We start from the raw sequence: 20,246 nt of genomic DNA on the forward strand, positions 1-20,246 counted from the left end.
GGGGTCCCAAGCCAGCAAGCTCAGACTCACTCCAGGGTCGTCAGTCCTGGGGCACGTTGTACCATAGCCCCCCACCCTTACTCAGTCTAATAGCCTCGATCCTGGTAGGGCCATGTTTTCCTCTAGATGAATATACTATCCACCCAGAGTACTAGCAAGCGCAACCTTCCAGTGTGCATTGTATCATTGTATAAGGTGGCCTGGAGCTTAAACCATCTCTTCGAACAACACTACACTTGATCTTAGCCAAAAGGCCGAGAAGCGATAACCAGAATTGGTTTGGGCCTCGAGTGGCACCCTGGCCTATGCCGGACACATCTTAGGGAGAGAGAGCGAGAGGGAGACAAACCCACGCCTACACAAGACATTTTGTCACCCAAGCCAACCCTTGAAAAGGCTGCTTTGCAGAGCAAAAACAAGAAGAATGGTGCGTTTTGCAGCCGCCGCCCACTGCAATGAATCTGAATAACTCCTCCTTTAGGGCGCAAGCAACTCCCCTCCCCCTTGCAGTCTTTCCAATTCACGATACAAAAAGACGGACAGGACAGGTTGCCTGACTTTCCGTCACTGCCACCCTTTGCCATCCTTACCCGTAGAAAGCCCTTTCATCATCCCCAAACCCTAATCTTTTCCCTTTCCTTCCCAGCCCCCAAACCCTGCCCTCTGTACCTTTCTCACCACCCGCTTCCCTTCTCCTGTCATCCCCCTACCACCCGGGAAAAAAAGAGATTGCCCCCTCCTTCCACTAGCCCACCCTCCCACCCAAAGAACAACTTCTTCTGCGCAGCTTGTTTTCTAGGCAGCAGCGCTATTGTGATGTCATCGGGGGGCATTGTGACAAGCCGCCAGTGTTCCGTCTCTTCATGTTGTGCACAGTTCAAACGGAAAATACATCAACAGGCAGACTACAGAAAAGCTTACTATCAAAGGTTAGAGGGGGGCTTTCTCAGAGGGCTTTTTACAGTTTTTCTATTCCCAATTAGCCGTTTAAGTGTACTTATTGAAAGTAGTAATTCTTTCATAGGCCGCCCTTTCTTAGTATTTGACGTTCCTTATATTGCGGTATGAGGCTTCGCAGTAGGTTGCAAACATTCATCACCCATGACTGTCCCCAATTGAGCTCAGAAGCTCAATGTCTATCATGACCTCTCTTTTAGAATGTCCAAGAGCAAGCAAACTATTCCTCCAGGAGAGGGCGCCAACAGACTACTAAAGAGATCATCATTACTCAAAGAAAACCCCAAAAACCAATGCATGATAGGAATAAACAGGTAACTTTCTTTGGAGTGGAAGCGGAGAGATCGCACCAGATGCCAATTCTAGATCTTATCACACCTGTGGTCACTGCAGCAGCAGGTGAATCCACTTTGTCCAAAAGGGATCTATTCCATTCAATTGCAAATGATCTAGATAAGACAGAGAACTGCAGCACGGGGACATAGCCGAGTTGGTCAGGTTGAGTGGTGATGAGTTTGCTATTTGGATGAATAAAGAAAGTCAAAAGTGTGAAAGATAAAAAACAAAAGGAGGAAGTGTGAAAAGTGAATGGGCCAAATTGAGGTGCATATGAAGACGTATGCTTTCTTCCAATTCATTAAATCGGGCTAATATGAATCAGGTGAATTGAGTTCTGCTTTTGGAAACTGGGTTAAGAAGGGGTGCACCGTTCCTGGAGGTACTGCAATACCAGGTCAATGCGTGGAGTGGACAGAGCAAGCTCTTTTTCCATCTCCCTGTTCTAAAAATCCATTTAATATATGGTCCCCAGATAGGGGACGTATCAGATATTAAACTGATAAGAACAGATACTACACTTGATCTTAGCCAAAAGGCCGAGAAGCGATAACCAGAATTGGTTTGGGCCTCGAGTGGCACCCTGGCCTATGCCGGACACATCTTAGGGAGAGAGAGCGAGAGGGAGACAAACCCACGCCTACACAAGACATTTTGTCACCCAAGCCAACCCTTGAAAAGGCTGCTTTGCAGAGCAAAAACAAGAAGAATGGTGCGTTTTGCAGCCGCCGCCCACTGCAATGAATCTGAATAACTCCTCCTTTAGGGCGCAAGCAACTCCCCTCCCCCTTGCAGTCTTTCCAATTCACGATACAAAAAGACGGACAGGACAGGTTGCCTGACTTTCCGTCACTGCCACCCTTTGCCATCCTTACCCGTAGAAAGCCCTTTCATCATCCCCAAACCCTAATCTTTTCCCTTTCCTTCCCAGCCCCCAAACCCTGCCCTCTGTACCTTTCTCACCACCCGCTTCCCTTCTCCTGTCATCCCCCTACCACCCGGGAAAAAAAGAGATTGCCCCCTCCTTCCACTAGCCCACCCTCCCACCCAAAGAACAACTTCTTCTGCGCAGCTTGTTTTCTAGGCAGCAGCGCTATTGTGATGTCATCGGGGGGCATTGTGACAAGCCGCCAGTGTTCCGTCTCTTCATGTTGTGCACAGTTCAAACGGAAAATACATCAACAGGCAGACTACAGAAAAGCTTACTATCAAAGGTTAGAGGGGGGCTTTCTCAGAGGGCTTTTTACAGTTTTTCTATTCCCAATTAGCCGTTTAAGTGTACTTATTGAAAGTAGTAATTCTTTCATAGGCCGCCCTTTCTTAGTATTTGACGTTCCTTATATTGCGGTATGAGGCTTCGCAGTAGGTTGCAAACATTCATCACCCATGACTGTCCCCAATTGAGCTCAGAAGCTCAATGTCTATCATGACCTCTCTTTTAGAATGTCCAAGAGCAAGCAAACTATTCCTCCAGGAGAGGGCGCCAACAGACTACTAAAGAGATCATCATTACTCAAAGAAAACCCCAAAAACCAATGCATGATAGGAATAAACAGGTAACTTTCTTTGGAGTGGAAGCGGAGAGATCGCACCAGATGCCAATTCTAGATCTTATCACACCTGTGGTCACTGCAGCAGCAGGTGAATCCACTTTGTCCAAAAGGGATCTATTCCATTCAATTGCAAATGATCTAGATAAGACAGAGAACTGCAGCACGGGGACATAGCCGAGTTGGTCAGGTTGAGTGGTGATGAGTTTGCTATTTGGATGAATAAAGAAAGTCAAAAGTGTGAAAGATAAAAAACAAAAGGAGGAAGTGTGAAAAGTGAATGGGCCAAATTGAGGTGCATATGAAGACGTATGCTTTCTTCCAATTCATTAAATCGGGCTAATATGAATCAGGTGAATTGAGTTCTGCTTTTGGAAACTGGGTTAAGAAGGGGTGCACCGTTCCTGGAGGTACTGCAATACCAGGTCAATGCGTGGAGTGGACAGAGCAAGCTCTTTTTCCATCTCCCTGTTCTAAAAATCCATTTAATATATGGTCCCCAGATAGGGGACGTATCAGATATTAAACTGATAAGAACAGATACTACACTTGATCTTAGCCAAAAGGCCGAGAAGCGATAACCAGAATTGGTTTGGGCCTCGAGTGGCACCCTGGCCTATGCCGGACACATCTTAGGGAGAGAGAGCGAGAGGGAGACAAACCCACGCCTACACAAGACATTTTGTCACCCAAGCCAACCCTTGAAAAGGCTGCTTTGCAGAGCAAAAACAAGAAGAATGGTGCGTTTTGCAGCCGCCGCCCACTGCAATGAATCTGAATAACTCCTCCTTTAGGGCGCAAGCAACTCCCCTCCCCCTTGCAGTCTTTCCAATTCACGATACAAAAAGACGGACAGGACAGGTTGCCTGACTTTCCGTCACTGCCACCCTTTGCCATCCTTACCCGTAGAAAGCCCTTTCATCATCCCCAAACCCTAATCTTTTCCCTTTCCTTCCCAGCCCCCAAACCCTGCCCTCTGTACCTTTCTCACCACCCGCTTCCCTTCTCCTGTCATCCCCCTACCACCCGGGAAAAAAAGAGATTGCCCCCTCCTTCCACTAGCCCACCCTCCCACCCAAAGAACAACTTCTTCTGCGCAGCTTGTTTTCTAGGCAGCAGCGCTATTGTGATGTCATCGGGGGGCATTGTGACAAGCCGCCAGTGTTCCGTCTCTTCATGTTGTGCACAGTTCAAACGGAAAATACATCAACAGGCAGACTACAGAAAAGCTTACTATCAAAGGTTAGAGGGGGGCTTTCTCAGAGGGCTTTTTACAGTTTTTCTATTCCCAATTAGCCGTTTAAGTGTACTTATTGAAAGTAGTAATTCTTTCATAGGCCGCCCTTTCTTAGTATTTGACGTTCCTTATATTGCGGTATGAGGCTTCGCAGTAGGTTGCAAACATTCATCACCCATGACTGTCCCCAATTGAGCTCAGAAGCTCAATGTCTATCATGACCTCTCTTTTAGAATGTCCAAGAGCAAGCAAACTATTCCTCCAGGAGAGGGCGCCAACAGACTACTAAAGAGATCATCATTACTCAAAGAAAACCCCAAAAACCAATGCATGATAGGAATAAACAGGTAACTTTCTTTGGAGTGGAAGCGGAGAGATCGCACCAGATGCCAATTCTAGATCTTATCACACCTGTGGTCACTGCAGCAGCAGGTGAATCCACTTTGTCCAAAAGGGATCTATTCCATTCAATTGCAAATGATCTAGATAAGACAGAGAACTGCAGCACGGGGACATAGCCGAGTTGGTCAGGTTGAGTGGTGATGAGTTTGCTATTTGGATGAATAAAGAAAGTCAAAAGTGTGAAAGATAAAAAACAAAAGGAGGAAGTGTGAAAAGTGAATGGGCCAAATTGAGGTGCATATGAAGACGTATGCTTTCTTCCAATTCATTAAATCGGGCTAATATGAATCAGGTGAATTGAGTTCTGCTTTTGGAAACTGGGTTAAGAAGGGGTGCACCGTTCCTGGAGGTACTGCAATACCAGGTCAATGCGTGGAGTGGACAGAGCAAGCTCTTTTTCCATCTCCCTGTTCTAAAAATCCATTTAATATATGGTCCCCAGATAGGGGACGTATCAGATATTAAACTGATAAGAACAGATACTACACTTGATCTTAGCCAAAAGGCCGAGAAGCGATAACCAGAATTGGTTTGGGCCTCGAGTGGCACCCTGGCCTATGCCGGACACATCTTAGGGAGAGAGAGCGAGAGGGAGACAAACCCACGCCTACACAAGACATTTTGTCACCCAAGCCAACCCTTGAAAAGGCTGCTTTGCAGAGCAAAAACAAGAAGAATGGTGCGTTTTGCAGCCGCCGCCCACTGCAATGAATCTGAATAACTCCTCCTTTAGGGCGCAAGCAACTCCCCTCCCCCTTGCAGTCTTTCCAATTCACGATACAAAAAGACGGACAGGACAGGTTGCCTGACTTTCCGTCACTGCCACCCTTTGCCATCCTTACCCGTAGAAAGCCCTTTCATCATCCCCAAACCCTAATCTTTTCCCTTTCCTTCCCAGCCCCCAAACCCTGCCCTCTGTACCTTTCTCACCACCCGCTTCCCTTCTCCTGTCATCCCCCTACCACCCGGGAAAAAAAGAGATTGCCCCCTCCTTCCACTAGCCCACCCTCCCACCCAAAGAACAACTTCTTCTGCGCAGCTTGTTTTCTAGGCAGCAGCGCTATTGTGATGTCATCGGGGGGCATTGTGACAAGCCGCCAGTGTTCCGTCTCTTCATGTTGTGCACAGTTCAAACGGAAAATACATCAACAGGCAGACTACAGAAAAGCTTACTATCAAAGGTTAGAGGGGGGCTTTCTCAGAGGGCTTTTTACAGTTTTTCTATTCCCAATTAGCCGTTTAAGTGTACTTATTGAAAGTAGTAATTCTTTCATAGGCCGCCCTTTCTTAGTATTTGACGTTCCTTATATTGCGGTATGAGGCTTCGCAGTAGGTTGCAAACATTCATCACCCATGACTGTCCCCAATTGAGCTCAGAAGCTCAATGTCTATCATGACCTCTCTTTTAGAATGTCCAAGAGCAAGCAAACTATTCCTCCAGGAGAGGGCGCCAACAGACTACTAAAGAGATCATCATTACTCAAAGAAAACCCCAAAAACCAATGCATGATAGGAATAAACAGGTAACTTTCTTTGGAGTGGAAGCGGAGAGATCGCACCAGATGCCAATTCTAGATCTTATCACACCTGTGGTCACTGCAGCAGCAGGTGAATCCACTTTGTCCAAAAGGGATCTATTCCATTCAATTGCAAATGATCTAGATAAGACAGAGAACTGCAGCACGGGGACATAGCCGAGTTGGTCAGGTTGAGTGGTGATGAGTTTGCTATTTGGATGAATAAAGAAAGTCAAAAGTGTGAAAGATAAAAAACAAAAGGAGGAAGTGTGAAAAGTGAATGGGCCAAATTGAGGTGCATATGAAGACGTATGCTTTCTTCCAATTCATTAAATCGGGCTAATATGAATCAGGTGAATTGAGTTCTGCTTTTGGAAACTGGGTTAAGAAGGGGTGCACCGTTCCTGGAGGTACTGCAATACCAGGTCAATGCGTGGAGTGGACAGAGCAAGCTCTTTTTCCATCTCCCTGTTCTAAAAATCCATTTAATATATGGTCCCCAGATAGGGGACGTATCAGATATTAAACTGATAAGAACAGATACTACACTTGATCTTAGCCAAAAGGCCGAGAAGCGATAACCAGAATTGGTTTGGGCCTCGAGTGGCACCCTGGCCTATGCCGGACACATCTTAGGGAGAGAGAGCGAGAGGGAGACAAACCCACGCCTACACAAGACATTTTGTCACCCAAGCCAACCCTTGAAAAGGCTGCTTTGCAGAGCAAAAACAAGAAGAATGGTGCGTTTTGCAGCCGCCGCCCACTGCAATGAATCTGAATAACTCCTCCTTTAGGGCGCAAGCAACTCCCCTCCCCCTTGCAGTCTTTCCAATTCACGATACAAAAAGACGGACAGGACAGGTTGCCTGACTTTCCGTCACTGCCACCCTTTGCCATCCTTACCCGTAGAAAGCCCTTTCATCATCCCCAAACCCTAATCTTTTCCCTTTCCTTCCCAGCCCCCAAACCCTGCCCTCTGTACCTTTCTCACCACCCGCTTCCCTTCTCCTGTCATCCCCCTACCACCCGGGAAAAAAAGAGATTGCCCCCTCCTTCCACTAGCCCACCCTCCCACCCAAAGAACAACTTCTTCTGCGCAGCTTGTTTTCTAGGCAGCAGCGCTATTGTGATGTCATCGGGGGGCATTGTGACAAGCCGCCAGTGTTCCGTCTCTTCATGTTGTGCACAGTTCAAACGGAAAATACATCAACAGGCAGACTACAGAAAAGCTTACTATCAAAGGTTAGAGGGGGGCTTTCTCAGAGGGCTTTTTACAGTTTTTCTATTCCCAATTAGCCGTTTAAGTGTACTTATTGAAAGTAGTAATTCTTTCATAGGCCGCCCTTTCTTAGTATTTGACGTTCCTTATATTGCGGTATGAGGCTTCGCAGTAGGTTGCAAACATTCATCACCCATGACTGTCCCCAATTGAGCTCAGAAGCTCAATGTCTATCATGACCTCTCTTTTAGAATGTCCAAGAGCAAGCAAACTATTCCTCCAGGAGAGGGCGCCAACAGACTACTAAAGAGATCATCATTACTCAAAGAAAACCCCAAAAACCAATGCATGATAGGAATAAACAGGTAACTTTCTTTGGAGTGGAAGCGGAGAGATCGCACCAGATGCCAATTCTAGATCTTATCACACCTGTGGTCACTGCAGCAGCAGGTGAATCCACTTTGTCCAAAAGGGATCTATTCCATTCAATTGCAAATGATCTAGATAAGACAGAGAACTGCAGCACGGGGACATAGCCGAGTTGGTCAGGTTGAGTGGTGATGAGTTTGCTATTTGGATGAATAAAGAAAGTCAAAAGTGTGAAAGATAAAAAACAAAAGGAGGAAGTGTGAAAAGTGAATGGGCCAAATTGAGGTGCATATGAAGACGTATGCTTTCTTCCAATTCATTAAATCGGGCTAATATGAATCAGGTGAATTGAGTTCTGCTTTTGGAAACTGGGTTAAGAAGGGGTGCACCGTTCCTGGAGGTACTGCAATACCAGGTCAATGCGTGGAGTGGACAGAGCAAGCTCTTTTTCCATCTCCCTGTTCTAAAAATCCATTTAATATATGGTCCCCAGATAGGGGACGTATCAGATATTAAACTGATAAGAACAGATACTACACTTGATCTTAGCCAAAAGGCCGAGAAGCGATAACCAGAATTGGTTTGGGCCTCGAGTGGCACCCTGGCCTATGCCGGACACATCTTAGGGAGAGAGAGCGAGAGGGAGACAAACCCACGCCTACACAAGACATTTTGTCACCCAAGCCAACCCTTGAAAAGGCTGCTTTGCAGAGCAAAAACAAGAAGAATGGTGCGTTTTGCAGCCGCCGCCCACTGCAATGAATCTGAATAACTCCTCCTTTAGGGCGCAAGCAACTCCCCTCCCCCTTGCAGTCTTTCCAATTCACGATACAAAAAGACGGACAGGACAGGTTGCCTGACTTTCCGTCACTGCCACCCTTTGCCATCCTTACCCGTAGAAAGCCCTTTCATCATCCCCAAACCCTAATCTTTTCCCTTTCCTTCCCAGCCCCCAAACCCTGCCCTCTGTACCTTTCTCACCACCCGCTTCCCTTCTCCTGTCATCCCCCTACCACCCGGGAAAAAAAGAGATTGCCCCCTCCTTCCACTAGCCCACCCTCCCACCCAAAGAACAACTTCTTCTGCGCAGCTTGTTTTCTAGGCAGCAGCGCTATTGTGATGTCATCGGGGGGCATTGTGACAAGCCGCCAGTGTTCCGTCTCTTCATGTTGTGCACAGTTCAAACGGAAAATACATCAACAGGCAGACTACAGAAAAGCTTACTATCAAAGGTTAGAGGGGGGCTTTCTCAGAGGGCTTTTTACAGTTTTTCTATTCCCAATTAGCCGTTTAAGTGTACTTATTGAAAGTAGTAATTCTTTCATAGGCCGCCCTTTCTTAGTATTTGACGTTCCTTATATTGCGGTATGAGGCTTCGCAGTAGGTTGCAAACATTCATCACCCATGACTGTCCCCAATTGAGCTCAGAAGCTCAATGTCTATCATGACCTCTCTTTTAGAATGTCCAAGAGCAAGCAAACTATTCCTCCAGGAGAGGGCGCCAACAGACTACTAAAGAGATCATCATTACTCAAAGAAAACCCCAAAAACCAATGCATGATAGGAATAAACAGGTAACTTTCTTTGGAGTGGAAGCGGAGAGATCGCACCAGATGCCAATTCTAGATCTTATCACACCTGTGGTCACTGCAGCAGCAGGTGAATCCACTTTGTCCAAAAGGGATCTATTCCATTCAATTGCAAATGATCTAGATAAGACAGAGAACTGCAGCACGGGGACATAGCCGAGTTGGTCAGGTTGAGTGGTGATGAGTTTGCTATTTGGATGAATAAAGAAAGTCAAAAGTGTGAAAGATAAAAAACAAAAGGAGGAAGTGTGAAAAGTGAATGGGCCAAATTGAGGTGCATATGAAGACGTATGCTTTCTTCCAATTCATTAAATCGGGCTAATATGAATCAGGTGAATTGAGTTCTGCTTTTGGAAACTGGGTTAAGAAGGGGTGCACCGTTCCTGGAGGTACTGCAATACCAGGTCAATGCGTGGAGTGGACAGAGCAAGCTCTTTTTCCATCTCCCTGTTCTAAAAATCCATTTAATATATGGTCCCCAGATAGGGGACGTATCAGATATTAAACTGATAAGAACAGATACTACACTTGATCTTAGCCAAAAGGCCGAGAAGCGATAACCAGAATTGGTTTGGGCCTCGAGTGGCACCCTGGCCTATGCCGGACACATCTTAGGGAGAGAGAGCGAGAGGGAGACAAACCCACGCCTACACAAGACATTTTGTCACCCAAGCCAACCCTTGAAAAGGCTGCTTTGCAGAGCAAAAACAAGAAGAATGGTGCGTTTTGCAGCCGCCGCCCACTGCAATGAATCTGAATAACTCCTCCTTTAGGGCGCAAGCAACTCCCCTCCCCCTTGCAGTCTTTCCAATTCACGATACAAAAAGACGGACAGGACAGGTTGCCTGACTTTCCGTCACTGCCACCCTTTGCCATCCTTACCCGTAGAAAGCCCTTTCATCATCCCCAAACCCTAATCTTTTCCCTTTCCTTCCCAGCCCCCAAACCCTGCCCTCTGTACCTTTCTCACCACCCGCTTCCCTTCTCCTGTCATCCCCCTACCACCCGGGAAAAAAAGAGATTGCCCCCTCCTTCCACTAGCCCACCCTCCCACCCAAAGAACAACTTCTTCTGCGCAGCTTGTTTTCTAGGCAGCAGCGCTATTGTGATGTCATCGGGGGGCATTGTGACAAGCCGCCAGTGTTCCGTCTCTTCATGTTGTGCACAGTTCAAACGTAAAATACATCAACAGGCAGACTACAGAAAAGCTTACTATCAAAGGTTAGAGGGGGGCTTTCTCAGAGGGCTTTTTACAGTTTTTCTATTCCCAATTAGCCGTTTAAGTGTACTTATTGAAAGTAGTAATTCTTTCATAGGCCGCCCTTTCTTAGTATTTGACGTTCCTTATATTGCGGTATGAGGCTTCGCAGTAGGTTGCAAACATTCATCACCCATGACTGTCCCCAATTGAGCTCAGAAGCTCAATGTCTATCATGACCTCTCTTTTAGAATGTCCAAGAGCAAGCAAACTATTCCTCCAGGAGAGGGCGCCAACAGACTACTAAAGAGATCATCATTACTCAAAGAAAACCCCAAAAACCAATGCATGATAGGAATAAACAGGTAACTTTCTTTGGAGTGGAAGCGGAGAGATCGCACCAGATGCCAATTCTAGATCTTATCACACCTGTGGTCACTGCAGCAGCAGGTGAATCCACTTTGTCCAAAAGGGATCTATTCCATTCAATTGCAAATGATCTAGATAAGACAGAGAACTGCAGCACGGGGACATAGCCGAGTTGGTCAGGTTGAGTGGTGATGAGTTTGCTATTTGGATGAATAAAGAAAGTCAAAAGTGTGAAAGATAAAAAACAAAAGGAGGAAGTGTGAAAAGTGAATGGGCCAAATTGAGGTGCATATGAAGACGTATGCTTTCTTCCAATTCATTAAATCGGGCTAATATGAATCAGGTGAATTGAGTTCTGCTTTTGGAAACTGGGTTAAGAAGGGGTGCACCGTTCCTGGAGGTACTGCAATACCAGGTCAATGCGTGGAGTGGACAGAGCAAGCTCTTTTTCCATCTCCCTGTTCTAAAAATCCATTTAATATATGGTCCCCAGATAGGGGACGTATCAGATATTAAACTGATAAGAACAGATACTACACTTGATCTTAGCCAAAAGGCCGAGAAGCGATAACCAGAATTGGTTTGGGCCTCGAGTGGCACCCTGGCCTATGCCGGACACATCTTAGGGAGAGAGAGCGAGAGGGAGACAAACCCACGCCTACACAAGACATTTTGTCACCCAAGCCAACCCTTGAAAAGGCTGCTTTGCAGAGCAAAAACAAGAAGAATGGTGCGTTTTGCAGCCGCCGCCCACTGCAATGAATCTGAATAACTCCTCCTTTAGGGCGCAAGCAACTCCCCTCCCCCTTGCAGTCTTTCCAATTCACGATACAAAAAGACGGACAGGACAGGTTGCCTGACTTTCCGTCACTGCCACCCTTTGCCATCCTTACCCGTAGAAAGCCCTTTCATCATCCCCAAACCCTAATCTTTTCCCTTTCCTTCCCAGCCCCCAAACCCTGCCCTCTGTACCTTTCTCACCACCCGCTTCCCTTCTCCTGTCATCCCCCTACCACCCGGGAAAAAAAGAGATTGCCCCCTCCTTCCACTAGCCCACCCTCCCACCCAAAGAACAACTTCTTCTGCGCAGCTTGTTTTCTAGGCAGCAGCGCTATTGTGATGTCATCGGGGGGCATTGTGACAAGCCGCCAGTGTTCCGTCTCTTCATGTTGTGCACAGTTCAAACGGAAAATACATCAACAGGCAGACTACAGAAAAGCTTACTATCAAAGGTTAGAGGGGGGCTTTCTCAGAGGGCTTTTTACAGTTTTTCTATTCCCAATTAGCCGTTTAAGTGTACTTATTGAAAGTAGTAATTCTTTCATAGGCCGCCCTTTCTTAGTATTTGACGTTCCTTATATTGCGGTATGAGGCTTCGCAGTAGGTTGCAAACATTCATCACCCATGACTGTCCCCAATTGAGCTCAGAAGCTCAATGTCTATCATGACCTCTCTTTTAGAATGTCCAAGAGCAAGCAAACTATTCCTCCAGGAGAGGGCGCCAACAGACTACTAAAGAGATCATCATTACTCAAAGAAAACCCCAAAAACCAATGCATGATAGGAATAAACAGGTAACTTTCTTTGGAGTGGAAGCGGAGAGATCGCACCAGATGCCAATTCTAGATCTTATCACACCTGTGGTCACTGCAGCAGCAGGTGAATCCACTTTGTCCAAAAGGGATCTATTCCATTCAATTGCAAATGATCTAGATAAGACAGAGAACTGCAGCACGGGGACATAGCCGAGTTGGTCAGGTTGAGTGGTGATGAGTTTGCTATTTGGATGAATAAAGAAAGTCAAAAGTGTGAAAGATAAAAAACAAAAGGAGGAAGTGTGAAAAGTGAATGGGCCAAATTGAGGTGCATATGAAGACGTATGCTTTCTTCCAATTCATTAAATCGGGCTAATATGAATCAGGTGAATTGAGTTCTGCTTTTGGAAACTGGGTTAAGAAGGGGTGCACCGTTCCTGGAGGTACTGCAATACCAGGTCAATGCGTGGAGTGGACAGAGCAAGCTCTTTTTCCATCTCCCTGTTCTAAAAATCCATTTAATATATGGTCCCCAGATAGGGGACGTATCAGATATTAAACTGATAAGAACAGATACTACACTTGATCTTAGCCAAAAGGCCGAGAAGCGATAACCAGAATTGGTTTGGGCCTCGAGTGGCACCCTGGCCTATGCCGGACACATCTTAGGGAGAGAGAGCGAGAGGGAGACAAACCCACGCCTACACAAGACATTTTGTCACCCAAGCCAACCCTTGAAAAGGCTGCTTTGCAGAGCAAAAACAAGAAGAATGGTGCGTTTTGCAGCCGCCGCCCACTGCAATGAATCTGAATAACTCCTCCTTTAGGGCGCAAGCAACTCCCCTCCCCCTTGCAGTCTTTCCAATTCACGATACAAAAAGACGGACAGGACAGGTTGCCTGACTTTCCGTCACTGCCACCCTTTGCCATCCTTACCCGTAGAAAGCCCTTTCATCATCCCCAAACCCTAATCTTTTCCCTTTCCTTCCCAGCCCCCAAACCCTGCCCTCTGTACCTTTCTCACCACCCGCTTCCCTTCTCCTGTCATCCCCCTACCACCCGGGAAAAAAAGAGATTGCCCCCTCCTTCCACTAGCCCACCCTCCCACCCAAAGAACAACTTCTTCTGCGCAGCTTGTTTTCTAGGCAGCAGCGCTATTGTGATGTCATCGGGGGGCATTGTGACAAGCCGCCAGTGTTCCGTCTCTTCATGTTGTGCACAGTTCAAACGGAAAATACATCAACAGGCAGACTACAGAAAAGCTTACTATCAAAGGTTAGAGGGGGGCTTTCTCAGAGGGCTTTTTACAGTTTTTCTATTCCCAATTAGCCGTTTAAGTGTACTTATTGAAAGTAGTAATTCTTTCATAGGCCGCCCTTTCTTAGTATTTGACGTTCCTTATATTGCGGTATGAGGCTTCGCAGTAGGTTGCAAACATTCATCACCCATGACTGTCCCCAATTGAGCTCAGAAGCTCAATGTCTATCATGACCTCTCTTTTAGAATGTCCAAGAGCAAGCAAACTATTCCTCCAGGAGAGGGCGCCAACAGACTACTAAAGAGATCATCATTACTCAAAGAAAACCCCAAAAACCAATGCATGATAGGAATAAACAGGTAACTTTCTTTGGAGTGGAAGCGGAGAGATCGCACCAGATGCCAATTCTAGATCTTATCACACCTGTGGTCACTGCAGCAGCAGGTGAATCCACTTTGTCCAAAAGGGATCTATTCCATTCAATTGCAAATGATCTAGATAAGACAGAGAACTGCAGCACGGGGACATAGCCGAGTTGGTCAGGTTGAGTGGTGATGAGTTTGCTATTTGGATGAATAAAGAAAGTCAAAAGTGTGAAAGATAAAAAACAAAAGGAGGAAGTGTGAAAAGTGAATGGGCCAAATTGAGGTGCATATGAAGACGTATGCTTTCTTCCAATTCATTAAATCGGGCTAATATGAATCAGGTGAATTGAGTTCTGCTTTTGGAAACTGGGTTAAGAAGGGGTGCACCGTTCCTGGAGGTACTGCAATACCAGGTCAATGCGTGGAGTGGACAGAGCAAGCTCTTTTTCCATCTCCCTGTTCTAAAAATCCATTTAATATATGGTCCCCAGATAGGGGACGTATCAGATATTAAACTGATAAGAACAGATACTACACTTGATCTTAGCCAAAAGGCCGAGAAGCGATAACCAGAATTGGTTTGGGCCTCGAGTGGCACCCTGGCCTATGCCGGACACATCTTAGGGAGAGAGAGCGAGAGGGAGACAAACCCACGCCTACACAAGACATTTTGTCACCCAAGCCAACCCTTGAAAAGGCTGCTTTGCAGAGCAAAAACAAGAAGAATGGTGCGTTTTGCAGCCGCCGCCCACTGCAATGAATCTGAATAACTCCTCCTTTAGGGCGCAAGCAACTCCCCTCCCCCTTGCAGTCTTTCCAATTCACGATACAAAAAGACGGACAGGACAGGTTGCCTGACTTTCCGTCACTGCCACCCTTTGCCATCCTTACCCGTAGAAAGCCCTTTCATCATCCCCAAACCCTAATCTTTTCCCTTTCCTTCCCAGCCCCCAAACCCTGCCCTCTGTACCTTTCTCACCACCCGCTTCCCTTCTCCTGTCATCCCCCTACCACCCGGGAAAAAAAGAGATTGCCCCCTCCTTCCACTAGCCCACCCTCCCACCCAAAGAACAACTTCTTCTGCGCAGCTTGTTTTCTAGGCAGCAGCGCTATTGTGATGTCATCGGGGGGCATTGTGACAAGCCGCCAGTGTTCCGTCTCTTCATGTTGTGCACAGTTCAAACGGAAAATACATCAACAGGCAGACTACAGAAAAGCTTACTATCAAAGGTTAGAGGGGGGCTTTCTCAGAGGGCTTTTTACAGTTTTTCTATTCCCAATTAGCCGTTTAAGTGTACTTATTGAAAGTAGTAATTCTTTCATAGGCCGCCCTTTCTTAGTATTTGACGTTCCTTATATTGCGGTATGAGGCTTCGCAGTAGGTTGCAAACATTCATCACCCATGACTGTCCCCAATTGAGCTCAGAAGCTCAATGTCTATCATGACCTCTCTTTTAGAATGTCCAAGAGCAAGCAAACTATTCCTCCAGGAGAGGGCGCCAACAGACTACTAAAGAGATCATCATTACTCAAAGAAAACCCCAAAAACCAATGCATGATAGGAATAAACAGGTAACTTTCTTTGGAGTGGAAGCGGAGAGATCGCACCAGATGCCAATTCTAGATCTTATCACACCTGTGGTCACTGCAGCAGCAGGTGAATCCACTTTGTCCAAAAGGGATCTATTCCATTCAATTGCAAATGATCTAGATAAGACAGAGAACTGCAGCACGGGGACATAGCCGAGTTGGTCAGGTTGAGTGGTGATGAGTTTGCTATTTGGATGAATAAAGAAAGTCAAAAGTGTGAAAGATAAAAAACAAAAGGAGGAAGTGTGAAAAGTGAATGGGCCAAATTGAGGTGCATATGAAGACGTATGCTTTCTTCCAATTCATTAAATCGGGCTAATATGAATCAGGTGAATTGAGTTCTGCTTTTGGAAACTGGGTTAAGAAGGGGTGCACCGTTCCTGGAGGTACTGCAATACCAGGTCAATGCGTGGAGTGGACAGAGCAAGCTCTTTTTCCATCTCCCTGTTCTAAAAATCCATTTAATATATGGTCCCCAGATAGGGGACGTATCAGATATTAAACTGATAAGAACAGATACTACACTTGATCTTAGCCAAAAGGCCGAGAAGCGATAACCAGAATTGGTTTGGGCCTCGAGTGGCACCCTGGCCTATGCCGGACACATCTTAGGGAGAGAGAGCGAGAGGGAGACAAACCCACGCCTACACAAGACATTTTGTCACCCAAGCCAACCCTTGAAAAGGCTGCTTTGCAGAGCAAAAACAAGAAGAATGGTGCGTTTTGCAGCCGCCGCCCACTGCAATGAATCTGAATAACTCCTCCTTTAGGGCGCAAGCAACTCCCCTCCCCCTTGCAGTCTTTCCAATTCACGATACAAAAAGACGGACAGGACAGGTTGCCTGACTTTCCGTCACTGCCACCCTTTGCCATCCTTACCCGTAGAAAGCCCTTTCATCATCCCCAAACCCTAATCTTTTCCCTTTCCTTCCCAGCCCCCAAACCCTGCCCTCTGTACCTTTCTCACCACCCGCTTCCCTTCTCCTGTCATCCCCCTACCACCCGGGAAAAAAAGAGATTGCCCCCTCCTTCCACTAGCCCACCCTCCCACCCAAAGAACAACTTCTTCTGCGCAGCTTGTTTTCTAGGCAGCAGCGCTATTGTGATGTCATCGGGGGGCATTGTGACAAGCCGCCAGTGTTCCGTCTCTTCATGTTGTGCACAGTTCAAACGGAAAATACATCAACAGGCAGACTACAGAAAAGCTTACTATCAAAGGTTAGAGGGGGGCTTTCTCAGAGGGCTTTTTACAGTTTTTCTATTCCCAATTAGCCGTTTAAGTGTACTTATTGAAAGTAGTAATTCTTTCATAGGCCGCCCTTTCTTAGTATTTGACGTTCCTTATATTGCGGTATGAGGCTTCGCAGTAGGTTGCAAACATTCATCACCCATGACTGTCCCCAATTGAGCTCAGAAGCTCAATGTCTATCATGACCTCTCTTTTAGAATGTCCAAGAGCAAGCAAACTATTCCTCCAGGAGAGGGCGCCAACAGACTACTAAAGAGATCATCATTACTCAAAGAAAACCCCAAAAACCAATGCATGATAGGAATAAACAGGTAACTTTCTTTGGAGTGGAAGCGGAGAGATCGCACCAGATGCCAATTCTAGATCTTATCACACCTGTGGTCACTGCAGCAGCAGGTGAATCCACTTTGTCCAAAAGGGATCTATTCCATTCAATTGCAAATGATCTAGATAAGACAGAGAACTGCAGCACGGGGACATAGCCGAGTTGGTCAGGTTGAGTGGTGATGAGTTTGCTATTTGGATGAATAAAGAAAGTCAAAAGTGTGAAAGATAAAAAACAAAAGGAGGAAGTGTGAAAAGTGAATGGGCCAAATTGAGGTGCATATGAAGACGTATGCTTTCTTCCAATTCATTAAATCGGGCTAATATGAATCAGGTGAATTGAGTTCTGCTTTTGGAAACTGGGTTAAGAAGGGGTGCACCGTTCCTGGAGGTACTGCAATACCAGGTCAATGCGTGGAGTGGACAGAGCAAGCTCTTTTTCCATCTCCCTGTTCTAAAAATCCATTTAATATATGGTCCCCAGATAGGGGACGTATCAGATATTAAACTGATAAGAACAGATACTACACTTGATCTTAGCCAAAAGGCCGAGAAGCGATAACCAGAATTGGTTTGGGCCTCGAGTGGCACCCTGGCCTATGCCGGACACATCTTAGGGAGAGAGAGCGAGAGGGAGACAAACCCACGCCTACACAAGACATTTTGTCACCCAAGCCAACCCTTGAAAAGGCTGCTTTGCAGAGCAAAAACAAGAAGAATGGTGCGTTTTGCAGCCGCCGCCCACTGCAATGAATCTGAATAACTCCTCCTTTAGGGCGCAAGCAACTCCCCTCCCCCTTGCAGTCTTTCCAATTCACGATACAAAAAGACGGACAGGACAGGTTGCCTGACTTTCCGTCACTGCCACCCTTTGCCATCCTTACCCGTAGAAAGCCCTTTCATCATCCCCAAACCCTAATCTTTTCCCTTTCCTTCCCAGCCCCCAAACCCTGCCCTCTGTACCTTTCTCACCACCCGCTTCCCTTCTCCTGTCATCCCCCTACCACCCGGGAAAAAAAGAGATTGCCCCCTCCTTCCACTAGCCCACCCTCCCACCCAAAGAACAACTTCTTCTGCGCAGCTTGTTTTCTAGGCAGCAGCGCTATTGTGATGTCATCGGGGGGCATTGTGACAAGCCGCCAGTGTTCCGTCTCTTCATGTTGTGCACAGTTCAAACGGAAAATACATCAAAAGGCAGACTACAGAAAAGCTTACTATCAAAGGTTAGAGGGGGGCTTTCTCAGAGGGCTTTTTACAGTTTTTCTATTCCCAATTAGCCGTTTAAGTGTACTTATTGAAAGTAGTAATTCTTTCATAGGCCGCCCTTTCTTAGTATTTGACGTTCCTTATATTGCGGTATGAGGCTTCGCAGTAGGTTGCAAACATTCATCACCCATGACTGTCCCCAATTGAGCTCAGAAGCTCAATGTCTATCATGACCTCTCTTTTAGAATGTCCAAGAGCAAGCAAACTATTCCTCCAGGAGAGGGCGCCAACAGACTACTAAAGAGATCATCATTACTCAAAGAAAACCCCAAAAACCAATGCATGATAGGAATAAACAGGTAACTTTCTTTGGAGTGGAAGCGGAGAGATCGCACCAGATGCCAATTCTAGATCTTATCACACCTGTGGTCACTGCAGCAGCAGGTGAATCCACTTTGTCCAAAAGGGATCTATTCCATTCAATTGCAAATGATCTAGATAAGACAGAGAACTGCAGCACGGGGACATAGCCGAGTTGGTCAGGTTGAGTGGTGATGAGTTTGCTATTTGGATGAATAAAGAAAGTCAAAAGTGTGAAAGATAAAAAACAAAAGGAGGAAGTGTGAAAAGTGAATGGGCCAAATTGAGGTGCATATGAAGACGTATGCTTTCTTCCAATTCATTAAATCGGGCTAATATGAATCAGGTGAATTGAGTTCTGCTTTTGGAAACTGGGTTAAGAAGGGGTGCACCGTTCCTGGAGGTACTGCAATACCAGGTCAATGCGTGGAGTGGACAGAGCAAGCTCTTTTTCCATCTCCCTGTTCTAAAAATCCATTTAATATATGGTCCCCAGATAGGGGACGTATCAGATATTAAACTGATAAGAACAGATACTACACTTGATCTTAGCCAAAAGGCCGAGAAGCGATAACCAGAATTGGTTTGGGCCTCGAGTGGCACCCTGGCCTATGCCGGACACATCTTAGGGAGAGAGAGCGAGAGGGAGACAAACCCACGCCTACACAAGACATTTTGTCACCCAAGCCAACCCTTGAAAAGGCTGCTTTGCAGAGCAAAAACAAGAAGAATGGTGCGTTTTGCAGCCGCCGCCCACTGCAATGAATCTGAATAACTCCTCCTTTAGGGCGCAAGCAACTCCCCTCCCCCTTGCAGTCTTTCCAATTCACGATACAAAAAGACGGACAGGACAGGTTGCCTGACTTTCCGTCACTGCCACCCTTTGCCATCCTTACCCGTAGAAAGCCCTTTCATCATCCCCAAACCCTAATCTTTTCCCTTTCCTTCCCAGCCCCCAAACCCTGCCCTCTGTACCTTTCTCACCACCCGCTTCCCTTCTCCTGTCATCCCCCTACCACCCGGGAAAAAAAGAGATTGCCCCCTCCTTCCACTAGCCCACCCTCCCACCCAAAGAACAACTTCTTCTGCGCAGCTTGTTTTCTAGGCAGCAGCGCTATTGTGATGTCATCGGGGGGCATTGTGACAAGCCGCCAGTGTTCCGTCTCTTCATGTTGTGCACAGTTCAAACGGAAAATACATCAACAGGCAGACTACAGAAAAGCTTACTATCAAAGGTTAGAGGGGGGCTTTCTCAGAGGGCTTTTTACAGTTTTTCTATTCCCAATTAGCCGTTTAAGTGTACTTATTGAAAGTAGTAATTCTTTCATAGGCCGCCCTTTCTTAGTATTTGACGTTCCTTATATTGCGGTATGAGGCTTCGCAGTAGGTTGCAAACATTCATCACCCATGACTGTCCCCAATTGAGCTCAGAAGCTCAATGTCTATCATGACCTCTCTTTTAGAATGTCCAAGAGCAAGCAAACTATTCCTCCAGGAGAGGGCGCCAACAGACTACTAAAGAGATCATCATTACTCAAAGAAAACCCCAAAAACCAATGCATGATAGGAATAAACAGGTAACTTTCTTTGGAGTGGAAGCGGAGAGATCGCACCAG

General features: G+C 46.4%; 12 non-coding genes across 12 annotated transcripts; all 12 read right to left on the minus strand.

Moving 5' to 3' along the window:
- Window positions 1-1,653: 1,653 nt before the first annotated feature.
- Window positions 1,654-1,844, minus strand: LOC142274368 (U2 spliceosomal RNA). The gene has a single exon (XR_012738685.1). It is a non-coding gene; the product is annotated as a U2 spliceosomal RNA (small nuclear RNA).
- A 1,387-nt stretch (window positions 1,845-3,231) lies between these two features.
- On the minus strand, window positions 3,232-3,422 carry LOC142274369 (U2 spliceosomal RNA). Its single transcript, XR_012738686.1, has one exon. It is a non-coding gene; the product is annotated as a U2 spliceosomal RNA (small nuclear RNA).
- A 1,387-nt stretch (window positions 3,423-4,809) lies between these two features.
- LOC142274370 (U2 spliceosomal RNA) lies at window positions 4,810-5,000 on the minus strand. The gene has a single exon (XR_012738687.1). It is a non-coding gene; the product is annotated as a U2 spliceosomal RNA (small nuclear RNA).
- A 1,387-nt stretch (window positions 5,001-6,387) lies between these two features.
- Window positions 6,388-6,578, minus strand: LOC142274371 (U2 spliceosomal RNA). Its single transcript, XR_012738688.1, has one exon. It is a non-coding gene; the product is annotated as a U2 spliceosomal RNA (small nuclear RNA).
- A 1,387-nt stretch (window positions 6,579-7,965) lies between these two features.
- Window positions 7,966-8,156, minus strand: LOC142274372 (U2 spliceosomal RNA). The gene has a single exon (XR_012738689.1). It is a non-coding gene; the product is annotated as a U2 spliceosomal RNA (small nuclear RNA).
- Window positions 8,157-9,543: 1,387 nt separating this feature from the next.
- Window positions 9,544-9,734, minus strand: LOC142274373 (U2 spliceosomal RNA). The gene has a single exon (XR_012738690.1). It is a non-coding gene; the product is annotated as a U2 spliceosomal RNA (small nuclear RNA).
- A 1,387-nt stretch (window positions 9,735-11,121) lies between these two features.
- LOC142274374 (U2 spliceosomal RNA) lies at window positions 11,122-11,312 on the minus strand. Its single transcript, XR_012738691.1, has one exon. It is a non-coding gene; the product is annotated as a U2 spliceosomal RNA (small nuclear RNA).
- Window positions 11,313-12,699: 1,387 nt separating this feature from the next.
- On the minus strand, window positions 12,700-12,890 carry LOC142274375 (U2 spliceosomal RNA). The gene has a single exon (XR_012738692.1). It is a non-coding gene; the product is annotated as a U2 spliceosomal RNA (small nuclear RNA).
- A 1,387-nt stretch (window positions 12,891-14,277) lies between these two features.
- On the minus strand, window positions 14,278-14,468 carry LOC142274377 (U2 spliceosomal RNA). Its single transcript, XR_012738694.1, has one exon. It is a non-coding gene; the product is annotated as a U2 spliceosomal RNA (small nuclear RNA).
- A 1,387-nt stretch (window positions 14,469-15,855) lies between these two features.
- On the minus strand, window positions 15,856-16,046 carry LOC142274379 (U2 spliceosomal RNA). The gene has a single exon (XR_012738695.1). It is a non-coding gene; the product is annotated as a U2 spliceosomal RNA (small nuclear RNA).
- Window positions 16,047-17,433: 1,387 nt separating this feature from the next.
- Window positions 17,434-17,624, minus strand: LOC142274380 (U2 spliceosomal RNA). Its single transcript, XR_012738696.1, has one exon. It is a non-coding gene; the product is annotated as a U2 spliceosomal RNA (small nuclear RNA).
- A 1,387-nt stretch (window positions 17,625-19,011) lies between these two features.
- On the minus strand, window positions 19,012-19,202 carry LOC142274381 (U2 spliceosomal RNA). Its single transcript, XR_012738697.1, has one exon. It is a non-coding gene; the product is annotated as a U2 spliceosomal RNA (small nuclear RNA).
- Window positions 19,203-20,246: the final 1,044 nt, after the last annotated feature.

Source organism: Anomaloglossus baeobatrachus, unplaced genomic scaffold (genome assembly GCF_048569485.1).
Source record: "Anomaloglossus baeobatrachus isolate aAnoBae1 unplaced genomic scaffold, aAnoBae1.hap1 Scaffold_373, whole genome shotgun sequence".
Taxonomy (NCBI): Eukaryota; Metazoa; Chordata; class Amphibia; order Anura; family Aromobatidae; genus Anomaloglossus; species Anomaloglossus baeobatrachus.